This window comes from Heterodontus francisci, unplaced genomic scaffold (genome assembly GCF_036365525.1).
Source record: "Heterodontus francisci isolate sHetFra1 unplaced genomic scaffold, sHetFra1.hap1 HAP1_SCAFFOLD_570, whole genome shotgun sequence".
Lineage (NCBI taxonomy): Eukaryota > Metazoa > Chordata > Chondrichthyes > Heterodontiformes > Heterodontidae > Heterodontus > Heterodontus francisci.
Window position 1 is genome coordinate 388,100 of NW_027141150.1, and position 11,294 is coordinate 399,393.

The 11,294-nt window shown below is 48.2% G+C and overlaps 1 protein-coding gene and 1 long non-coding RNA gene across 2 annotated transcripts in view; one reads left to right on the forward strand and one right to left on the reverse strand.

Moving 5' to 3' along the window:
- LOC137362310 (perforin-1-like) overlaps window positions 1-1,017 on the reverse strand; it is a 116,067-nt gene extending 115,050 nt beyond the window's left edge. The window contains exon 1 of the mRNA XM_068026717.1: window positions 843-1,017. The gene's annotated coding sequence lies outside the window, so the exon portion shown is untranslated. The remainder of the gene's footprint in view (window positions 1-842) is intronic.
- On the forward strand, window positions 789-11,025 carry LOC137362311 (uncharacterized). Its single transcript, XR_010972483.1, has 3 exons — window positions 789-1,061; window positions 6,041-6,167; window positions 10,878-11,025. It is a non-coding gene; the product is annotated as an uncharacterized lncRNA (long non-coding RNA).
- Window positions 11,026-11,294: the final 269 nt, after the last annotated feature.

The window sequence follows — 11,294 nt, forward strand, 5'->3', positions numbered from 1 at the left end:
TAACTCACTCCCGGGTATCTGTTATTCTATATATAAACACCTTGAACCCCTCGATTAGATTCCAGTCTGTAACTCACTCCCGGATATCTGTTATTCTATATATAAACCACCCCGAACCCCTCGATTAGATTCCAGACTGTAACTCACTCCCGGGTATCTGTTATCCTATATATAAACCCCCCGAACCCCTCGATTAGATTCCAGTCTGTAACTCACTCCTGGATATCTTTTATTTTTTGACTGCTCAAGCCCCCTGCTTTTCTGTTGTTGTCTCATTTGTCTGACCATGTGATTGAAATGTTTTGCCAGCCATTAACTCCTAGTTTCTTCGCAATCTCTCTCTCTCTCTCTCCCCGCCTCGCTGCGTATGTTTTCGGCGGCTCATTGCCAGGGTTTTCATACACATTTTTAAATTTGTTCTGAATGGGTCAAGACCGAGGCCTAGCTCTGCAGGATCGGAGGCAACGTGAACTGGCTATCCCTGAGGCCAATCGCATGATAAAAAGGCTATTGGGTGGAGCGGGTACACCAGCATGGAGCTGAAGGGCAGAATGGCCTGTTCCTGCGATGTGAATGCTCTCCAATGAGCAGTGAGGAAGGCAGATCTCCGAGGCCACATTGTAACGCTCGGTCGCAGTGCATCAGTTTGAGTTCAGTTTTTCCATTTTGCTCGTGTACGCACCTCATCAATTTAGTCTCGACGTCAAGAGAGGGAGCCGCATCTACTGACAACCGCGCACCCCCCCCCCCCCCCCCTCCGCGACCTCCTTTCCCGGTTTAATCTCGCTCTGACCGCAGAAGGGGAATGAGGGCTCTTTTGCAGAACATGAGTCAGGACTCACCTCGGTCAGGGGCTGGAGGCCCGCAGGCGATTTGTCGGCGGCGGACTGAATCGTGGCCCTGCGAAAGGCAGCTTGAGAAATACACTCAGTGTTTGGATCATCACAGCTCGGGACTCATCGACGTCTGGGAAACCTACCAGCGACCGACCAGTGCGAGCATTCGTGGTTAGGTCTCCATGGCAACCGCCACGAATATGACTTCCGTTTGGAGCCTTTCAAGTGCGCATTGTGGTTTCAAGATAATGAGCTGAGGAAGCTGGCATGGTGGAGGAGGGGGTTGTGGGGTTGAGGAGGGGAGAGCCTCAGGGCAAGGCAAGGCGGCCCCTATCTTTCCGAGAACGGGGCAAATGGGCCTACCGAGCAACCCGGCCTAGGTCCTTCAAGAAGCCTGGGGTTGGAGTTGGGGAGAAGGCAATGCTCAGAGAGGCCGGGCCTGAACACTAAAGGGTCCCCTAGCAATGAAGCTAGTTGGCTGGGAAGAGGGGGGCGCAGATAACGCGTCAGTGTCATCGCAGCACAGAGAGAGGCTGTTCGGCCCATCGGGTCAGCAGCTCCTCGATTAGATTCCAGACTGTAACTCACTCCCGGGTATCTGTTATTCTATATATAAAGCCCCCCGAACCCCTCGATTAGATTCCAGTCTGTAACTCACTCCCGGGAATCTGTTAATCCATATATAAACCTCCCGAACCCCTCGATTAGATTCCAGTCTGTAACTCACTCCCGGGTATCTGTTGTTCTATATATAAACCTCCCGAACCCCTCAATTAGATTCCAGTCTGTAACTCACTCCCGGGAATCTGTTAATCCATATATAAACCTCCCGAACCCCTCGATTAGATTCCAGTCTGTAACTCACTCCCGGGAATCTGTTATTCTATATATAAACCACCCTGAACCCCTCGATTAGATTCCAGTCTGTAACTCACTCCCGGGTATCTGTTATTCTATATGTAAACCCCCTTGAACCCCCCGATTAGATTCCAGTCTGTAACTCACTCCCGGGTATCTGTTATTCTATATATAAACCACCCGAACCCCTCGATTAGATTCCAGTCTGTAACTCACTCCCGGGTATCTGTTATTCTATATATAAACCCCCCGAACCCCTCGATTAGATTCCAGTCTGTAACTCACTCCTGGGTATCCGTTATTCTATATATAAACCCCCCGAACCCCTCGATTAGATTCCAGTCTGTAACTCACTCCCGGGTATCTGTTATTCTATATATGAAACCCCCGAACCCCTCGATTAGATTCCAGCCTGTAAATCACTCCCGGGTATCTGTTATTCTATATATAAACCCCCCGAACCCCTCGATTAGATTCCAGTCTGTAACTCACTCCCGGGTATCTGTTATTCTATATATAAACCCCCCCACTGAACCCCTCGATTAGATTCCAGTCTGTAACTCACTCCCGGGTATCTGTTATTCTATATATAAACCCCCCCTAACCCCTCGATTAGATTCCAGTCTGTAACTCACTCCCGGGTATCTGTTATTCTATATATAAACCCCCCGAACCCCTCGATTAGATTCCAGTCTGTAACTCACTCCCGGGTATCTGTTATTCGATATATAAACCCCCCGAACCCCTCGATTAGATTCCAGTCTGTAACTCACACCCGGGTATCTGTTATTCGATATATAAACCACCTGAACCCCTCGATTAGATTCCAGTCTGTAACTCACTCCCGGGTATCTGTTATTCTATATATAAACCCCCCGAACCCCTCGATTAGATTCCAGTCTGTAACTCACTCCTGGGTATCTGTTATTCTATATATAAAACCCTCGAACCCCTCAATTAGATTCTTGTCTGTAACTCACTCCCGGGTATCTGTTATTCTATATATAAAACCCCCGAACCCCACGATTAGATTCCAGTCTGTAACTCACTCCCAGATATCTGTTGTCCTATATAGAATCCCACCCGAACCCCTCGATTAGATTCCAGTCTGTAACTCACTCCCGGGTATCTGTTATTCAATATATAAACCACCCGAACCTCTTGATTAGATTCCAGTCTGTAACTCACTCCTGGATATCTGTTATTCTATATATAAACCACCCGAACCCCTCGATTAGATTCCAGTCTGTAACTCACTCCCGGGTATCTGTTATTCTATATATAAAACCCCCGAACCCCACGATTAGATTCCAGTCTGTAACTCACTCCCAGATATCTGTTGTCCTATATAGAATCCCACCCGAACCCCTCGATTAGATTCCAGTCTGTAACTCACTCCCGGGTATCTGTTATTCTATATATAAAACCCCCGAACCCCACGATTAGATTCCAGTCTGTAACTCACTCCCAGATATCTGTTGTCCTATATAGAATCCCACCCGAACCCCTCGATTAGATTCCAGTCTGTAACTCACTCCCGGGTATCTGTTATTCAATATATAAACCACCCGAACCTCTTGATTAGATTCCAGTCTGTAACTCACTCCTGGATATCTGTTATTCTATATATAAACCACCCGAACCCCTCGATCAGATTCCAGTCTGTAACTCACTCCCGGGTATCTGTTATTCTATATATAAACCCCCCGAACCCCTCGATTAGATTCCAGTCTGTAACTCACTCCCGGGTATCTGTTATTCTATATATAAACCCCCCGAACCCCTCGATTAGATTCCAGTCTGTAACTCACTCCCGGGTATCAGTTATTCGATATATAAACCACCCGAACCTCTCGATTAGTTTCCAGTCTGTTACTCACTCCGGGGTATCTGTTATTCTATATATAAACCACCCGAACCCCTCGATTAGATTCCAGTCTGTAACTCACTCCCGGGTATCTGTTATTCGATATATAAACCCCCCGAACCTCTCGATTAGTTTCCAGTCTGTTACTCACTCCGGGGTATCTGTTATTCTATATATAAACCCCCCTGAACCCCTCGATTAGATTCCAGTCTGTAACTCACTCCCGGGTATCTGTTATTCGATATATAAACCCCCCGAACCCCTCGATTAGATTCCAGTCTGTAACTCACTCCCGGGTATCTGTTATTCGATATATAAACCACCCGAACCCCTCGATTAGATTCCAGTCTGTAACTCACTCCCGGGTATCTGTTATTCGATATATAAACCCCCCGAACCTCTCGATTAGTTTCCAGTCTGTTACTCACTCCGGGGTATCTGTTATTCTATATATAAACCCCCCTGAACCCCTCGATTAGATTCCAGTCTGTGACTCACTCCCGGGTATCTGTTATTCTATATATAAACACCCGAACCCCTCGATTAGATTCCAGTCTGTAACTCACTCCCGGGTATCTGTTATTCTATATATAAACCTCCCCGAACCCCTCGATCAGATTCCAGTCTGTAACTCACTCCCGGGTATCGGTTATTCTATATATAAACACCCCGAACCCCTCGATTAGATTCCAGTCTGTAACTCACTCCCGGGTATCGGTTATTCTATATATAAACCCCCCGAACCCCTCGATTAGATTCCAGTCTGTAACTCACTCCCGGGTATCTGTTATTCTATATATAAACCCCCCGAACCCCTCGATTAGATTCCAGTCTGTAACTCACTCCCGGGTATCTGTTATTCTATATATAAACCCCCCGAAATCCTCGAATAGATTCCAGTCTGTAACTCACTCCCGGGTTTCTGTTATTCTATGTATAAACCCCCCGAAATCCTCGAATAGATTCCAGTCTGTAACTCACCATTGCTTTCATCCTCTTGTGTCTTTTTGTTTATGAAGCTGTTGCTTTGCGTATGAGCCCTGCTCTGATCCCTTGTGATGAGAACGGATTTTCTTTATTGGATGATAAGTTTAGAACGAGGCCATTCAGCCCTTCATCCCTATTCTGGCCCTTTGCTCGAGGCTGTTCAATTCATTCCACTCCCCGTTGCTCTTTCTACCTAACCCGGCTGACACTTTCCCCTTCAAGCACCCGAGTGTCACAGAACGGCCCAGGCACAGAAGCAGGCCGTTCTGCCCCTCCTGGCGATGCCGTCTCTCCGCAGGAGCAGCCCACCTCGTCCCACTCGCTCGCCTTTCCCCCCGTCGCCCTGCAAATCTTTCCCCCTTCAGACAACCCTCCAATTCACTTTTGAATGCCACAGTTGAACCTGCCTCCACCACACTCTCGGGCAGTACATTTGCAATTCTCCCCTCCTCTGGCACGACCCCTGTAACTAAGGAGGCTTGGAACGTTATGGCCAGGGCCTCTGCAGTTTCCACCCTTACTTCCCTCGGTATTCTCTGACATATGTCATCTGGTCCTGGTTGACTTATCAACTTTAATTACAATCCTGCCTTTCTGAAACCTCCTCTCGCAATTTTAGCCCACCCAGATTTTCAACTATCTCCCCTTTCACCATGACTTGGGCAGCATTTTCTGTCTTGGTAAAGGCAGATGCAAGGTACTCATTTTGTACCTCAAGCCTGCCCTCTCCTCCTGCATAAGTCCCCTTTTAGGTCCCTAATTGACCCCACTCCTCCTTTTCCCACCCTTTTACTATTTCTATGCCTATTGAAAACTTTTAGATTCCCTTTCACGTTAGCTGCCAGTCTCTTCCCATACTCTCCCTTTGCTTCTCTTATTTCTTTTTTCCCTCTGAACCTTCTATATTCAGCCTAGCTTAGTCTCTATCTCTTTCGTCAGCTTTGACTGCCAATCCTTAACTCCGATTTACTTGGGTGTCATCCGTCCTCACCCCGAGTGAGATTGGCCCTCCCTCAATTAATTATTTTTCCTCTGGATTGCCCCTCGTCCTTTTCCACAGTTCACCTAAACCTTATGAAAGCGTGATCGCTGTCCCCTAAATGCTCCCCTAATACTTGATCCGCTTGACCCACCTCCTTCCCCAGAACTAGATCCAGCAATATCGTTGGACTGGAAACGTACAGACTGAGAAAGAATTTTCCGATTCCCCTTTTGAAAGTTGCTATTGAATCTGCTTCCACCGCCCTTTCAGGCATCCCTCCAGTCCCTTAACTCTCCCGTCGAGGACCATCCCTCCAATCCCCTAACTCTCCCATCGCGTTCCAGATCACGACAACTCACTGTACAGAGCGAACGTTTCCCCGTGTCGCCTCTGGTACTTTTGTCAATCGTCGTCAATCTGTGTCTCCTTGGTTCCCGACCCTGCCGATCCAAACCCCTTGTAATTTTGAGCCCTTGTTTCATGACTGAAGTGGAGTTCTTCTTTTTGCAGTGGGCGTACACAGCTCCTGAGGTTGACCGAACCTTGCTTTGAACACCTCCCTTTGTTCCTCTGTGGTTCCGACGTCACCAGTTCTACCCAGTCGACTGTGGTCATGCTCATTTCTTGTCATCTCAAAGTAAGCAAGGTTCATGAGTCACCGATCACCCTCTCGAACCCAAGACTGATTTCAATCTTCCTGTGATCACTGTTAACACGATGAAGCCCGACCTTTAGAGTTCTGACTAATATATCCCATTATTCAGCAGTGAATCAAATACGGCCCTGAAATCTTGTCATTCCGGTATTGTTGCAGGAAAATGTCTCGAAATCCACTGCCTTTGGGACTGAAGCTGTTTTTGTTTGGTCTCCCATTGAAGACCATCCCTCTAGTCCCCTAACTCTCCCATCAAAGACCATCCCACCAATCCCCTAACTCTCCCATCAAAGACCATCCCACCAATCCCCTAACTCTCCCATCAAAGACCATCCCTCTGGTCCCCTAACTCTGCCGTCCAAACCCATCTCTCCCATTGAAGACCATCCCTCCAATCCCCTAACTCTCCCATTGAAGACCATTCCTCCAGTCCCCTAACTCTCCCATTGAAGACCATCCCTCTAGTCCCCTAACTCTCCCATCAAAGACCATCCCTTTAGCCTCCTAACTCTCCCATCGAAGACCATCCCTCTAATCCCCTAACTCTCCCATCGAAGACCATCCCTTTAGCCTCCTAACTCTCACATCAAAGACCATCCCTCTGGTCCCCTAACTCTCCCATCAAAGACCATCCCTCCAGTCCCCTAACTCTCCCATCAAAGACCATCCCTCTGGTCCCCTAACTCTCCCATTGAAGACCATTCCTCCAGTCCCCTAACTCTCCCATTGAAGACCATCCCTCCAATCCCCTAACTCTCCCATCAAAGACCATTCCTCCAGTCCCCTAACTCTCCCATTGAAGACCATCCCTCCAATCCCCTAACTCTCCCATTGAAGACCATCCCTCTAGTCCCCTAACTCTCCCATCAAAGACCATCCCTTTAGCCTCCTAACTCTCCCATCGAAGACCATCCCTTTAGCCTCCTAACTCTCCCATCGAAGACCATCCCTCTAATCCCCTAACTCTCCCATCGAAGACCATCCCTCTAGTCCCCTAACCCTGCCATTGAAGACCTTCCCTCCAATCACCTAACTCTCCCATCGAAGACCATCCCTCTAGTCCCCTAACTCTCCCATCAAAGACCATCGCTCTAATCCCCTAACTCTCCCATCAAAGACCATCCCTCTAATCCCCTAACTCTCCCATCAAAGACCATCCCTCCAATCACCTAACTCGCCCATCGAAGACCATCCCTCCAATCACCTAACTCTCCCATCAAAGACCATCCCTCTAGCCTCCTAACTCTCCCATCAAAGACCATCCCTCTAATCCCCGAACTCTCCCATCAAAAACCATCCCTCTAGCCTCCTAACTCTCCCATCGAAGACCATCCCTCCAGTCCCCTAACTCTCCCATCGAAGACCATCCCTCTAATCCCCTAACTCTCCCATCAAAGACCATCCCTCCAATCACCTAACTCGCCCATCGAAGACCATCCCTCTAATCCCCTAACTCGCCCATCGAAGACCATCCCTCTAATCCCCTAACTCTCCCATCGAAGACTATCCCTCTAGTCCCCTAACTCTCCCATCAAAGACCATCGCTCTAATCCCCTAACTCTCCCATCAAAGACCATCCCTCTAATCCCCTAACTCTCCCATCAAAGACCATCCCTCCAATCACCTAACTCGCCCATCGAAGACCATCCCTCCAATCACCTAACTCTCCCATCAAAGACCATCTCTCTAGCCTCCTAACTCTCCCATCAAAGACCATCCCTCTAATCCCCGAACTCTCCCATCAAAAACCATCCCTCTAGCCTCCTAACTCTCCCATCGAAGACCATCCCTCCAGTCCCCTAACTCTCCCATCGAAGACCATCCCTCTAATCCCCTAACTCTCCCATCAAAGACCATCCCTCCAATCACCTAACTCGCCCATCGAAGACCATCCCTCTAATCCCCTAACTCGCCCATCGAAGACCATCCCTCTAATCCCCTAACTCTCCCATCGAAGACTATCCCTCTAGTCCCCTAACTCTCCCATCAAAGACCATCCCTCTAGTCTCCTAACTCTCCCATCAAAGACCATCCCTCCAATCACCTAACTCGCCCATCGAAGACCATCCCTCTAATCCCCTAACTCGCCCATCGAAGACCATCCCTCTAGTCCCCTAACTCTCCCATCAAAGACCATCCCTCTAATTGCCTAACTCTCCCATCAAAGACCATCCCTCTAATCCCCGAACTCTCCCATCGCAGACCATCCCTCTAATCCCCTAACTCTCCCATCGAAGACTATCCCTCTAGTCCCCTAACTCTCCCATCAAAGACCATCCCTCTAATTGCCTAACTCTCCCATCAAAGACCATCCCTCTAATCCCCTAACTCTCCCATCGAAGACCATCCCTCTAATCCCCTAACTCTCCCATCGAAGACCATCCCTCTAGTCTCCTAACTCTCCCATCGAAGACCATCCCTCTAGTCTCCTAACTCTCCCATGCAAACCCATCCCTTTAGACCCCTAACCCTCCACAAATTGCATTTATACTTTGATATAGTAAAACATCCCATAATTTCACACCGAGCCACTTGAGGATATCAGGGACAGGTGACCAAAAGCTCGGTCAGATAGCTCAGTTACAAGGAGCATCTTAAAGGAGGAGAGACAGACAGAGAGGTTCCAGGGGCTGAAGGAGCTTATGGAGATAGTGAGGGGTTGTAGGGGCTGGAAGAGGTTACAGAGATAGGGAGGATTGTAGGGACTGGAGGAGGTTACAGAGATGGGGAGGGTTGTAGGGGCTGGAAGAGGTTACAGAGATGGGGAGGATTGTAGGGGCTGGAGGAGGTTACAGAGATAGGGAGGGTTGTAGGGGCTGGAGGAGGTTACAGAGATAGGGAGGGGTGTAGGGGCTGGAGGAGGTTACAGAGATGGGGAGGGTTGTAGGGGCTGGAAGAGGTTACAGAGATGGGGAGGATTGTAGGGGCTGGAGGAGGTTACAGAGATAGGGAGGGTTGTAGGGACTGGAGGAGGTTACAGAGATGGGGAGGGTTGTAGGGGCTGGAAGAGGTTACAGAGATGGGGAGGATTGTAGGGGCTGGAGGAGGTTACAGAGATAGGGAGGGTTGTAGGGGCTGGAGGAGGTTACAGAGATAGGGAGGGGTGTAGGGGCTGGAGGAGGTTACAGAGATTGGGAAAGGGGGTGGGAGAAGGGCCATGGAGGGATTTGAAAACGAGGAAGAGAGTTTCAGGATTGAACTGTTGCTGGCCCAGGAGCTGGTGTAGGTCAGCAAGCACAGGGGGGGGGGGTGAGTTTGGAGGCGGAGGGCACGGGATAATGGGTGACTGTTACTCCACTCATGGGAGCTGATGAGTGAAGGCATGGAGGATTGCGTAGGATCACTTCGACTCAATGAAGTGAGCTGAGAGAGAGAGAGACAGATGTCCTTTACACAATTTCACAGGAGAATGTTCCACCAACATTACAGTGTGCCAGAGACATAAACAGGAAATGAGACTGAAAAAGCAAGAAGATACTGGCAGGAGGTGTGAAAAAGCAGCAACTTCAGCTACAAGCTAAATGTTTTGAATTCAGTTAGTCATCTCTTACTCCAATTAAATTAATGTGTTTCATTTTTACTGAATCAAATCTCCCTCTGCACTGTTCCCTCAACAAACACTCCCAGGACAGGTATAGCACAGGGGTTAGATACAGAGTAAAGCTCCCTCTACACTGTCCCCATCAAACACTCCCCAAGACAGGTACAGTACGGGGGTTAGATACACAGTAAAGCTCCCTCGACACTGTCCCCTATCAAACACTCCCAGGACAGGTACAGTCCGGGGGTTAGATACAGAGTAAAGCTCCCTCTACACTGTCCCCCATCAAACACTCCCAGGACAGGTACAGTACGGGGGTTAGATACAGAGTAAAGCTCCCTCTACACTGTCCCCCATCAAACACTCCCAGGGACAGGTACAGCAAGGGGGTTAGGTACAGAGTGAAGCTCCCTCTACACTGTCCCCAAGTGAGGCAGAGAATTATTTCTCATTTTGCTTTCCTCATCCTTTCGTCTGCCAAACACTCCTGCAATTGCGCCACCTCTGGAAGGATGGCTCAATGACAGCGTGACAGGTTTACATAGGAAGTTTCCATTGGAACCTAGCTCTATTGGTTAATCATCATGTAGGAGTAAATGCTGCTATGACATCAGCAGACCGTTAACTTTACAAACAAGAGATATTAACTTTCCCGTGACTGATTACAGAATTACACGACAAGATCTCACATTTTAAGACTTTTACCAAAGTAAAAAAACAATCAACATTTACTAAACAGTATTCAGTACCTCACTAATGCATGAAATTCCAGAGAATGATATTTCCCATTCACTTAGTAACACACTCGCAAGCCCCACGCCACATTTATACGCTATGTGGTATTTTCAGCATAAAGGTATCCTTGTCGTTAAAAGTCCCAAGCTCCTCCTGGCTGCAATGCCAGTCTCCTTCTCTACCCTCACTTCTTCCAAGCGTGTTCAATCTGAACTTCCCTTAATAAGGCTGGTGTCCCCCATTGGTCTTTTCTCCCCCACAAACCTCGAGTCTTCAAACCAAGTTCAACTCTTTGCAGCCTTTTGCTCTGTCGGGGACCTGAGTGCAGATGGTTTCCCCAGATTCAGCTCGCTGTCCACTCTATCTCTCCCTTTAGGCTGTGCGGCTGACTGCTCGTCTTTGTGTCTTCCTTTTAGCCCCCGGACCTAGGAAATGAATTTCGGAAGATGGTCGTAGAGACATATCGGAATCCAAAAAACGTTCCTGTCAAAAAGCAGGACAAGTCCAACCCGGCCGATTTTTCTTTTTGCTTCATGAAATACTTTTGTCTTTTAATAAAAATACATAACCTATCTGTCTGATAATTTAACAAAACATTTTAAAATACTTTGTACTGGACAAAAAATCAGTCTACTCTCACTCATCAGTAAAGTGATGGAAGGTGTCATCGACAGTGCCATCAAGCAGCACTTGCTTAGCAATAACCTGCTCAGTGACGCTCAGTTTGGGTTCCGCCAGGGCCACTCAGCTCTTGACCTCATTACAGCCTTGGTTCAAACATGGACAAAAGAGCTGAACAAAAGGCCGCATTTGACCGAGTATGGCATCAAGGA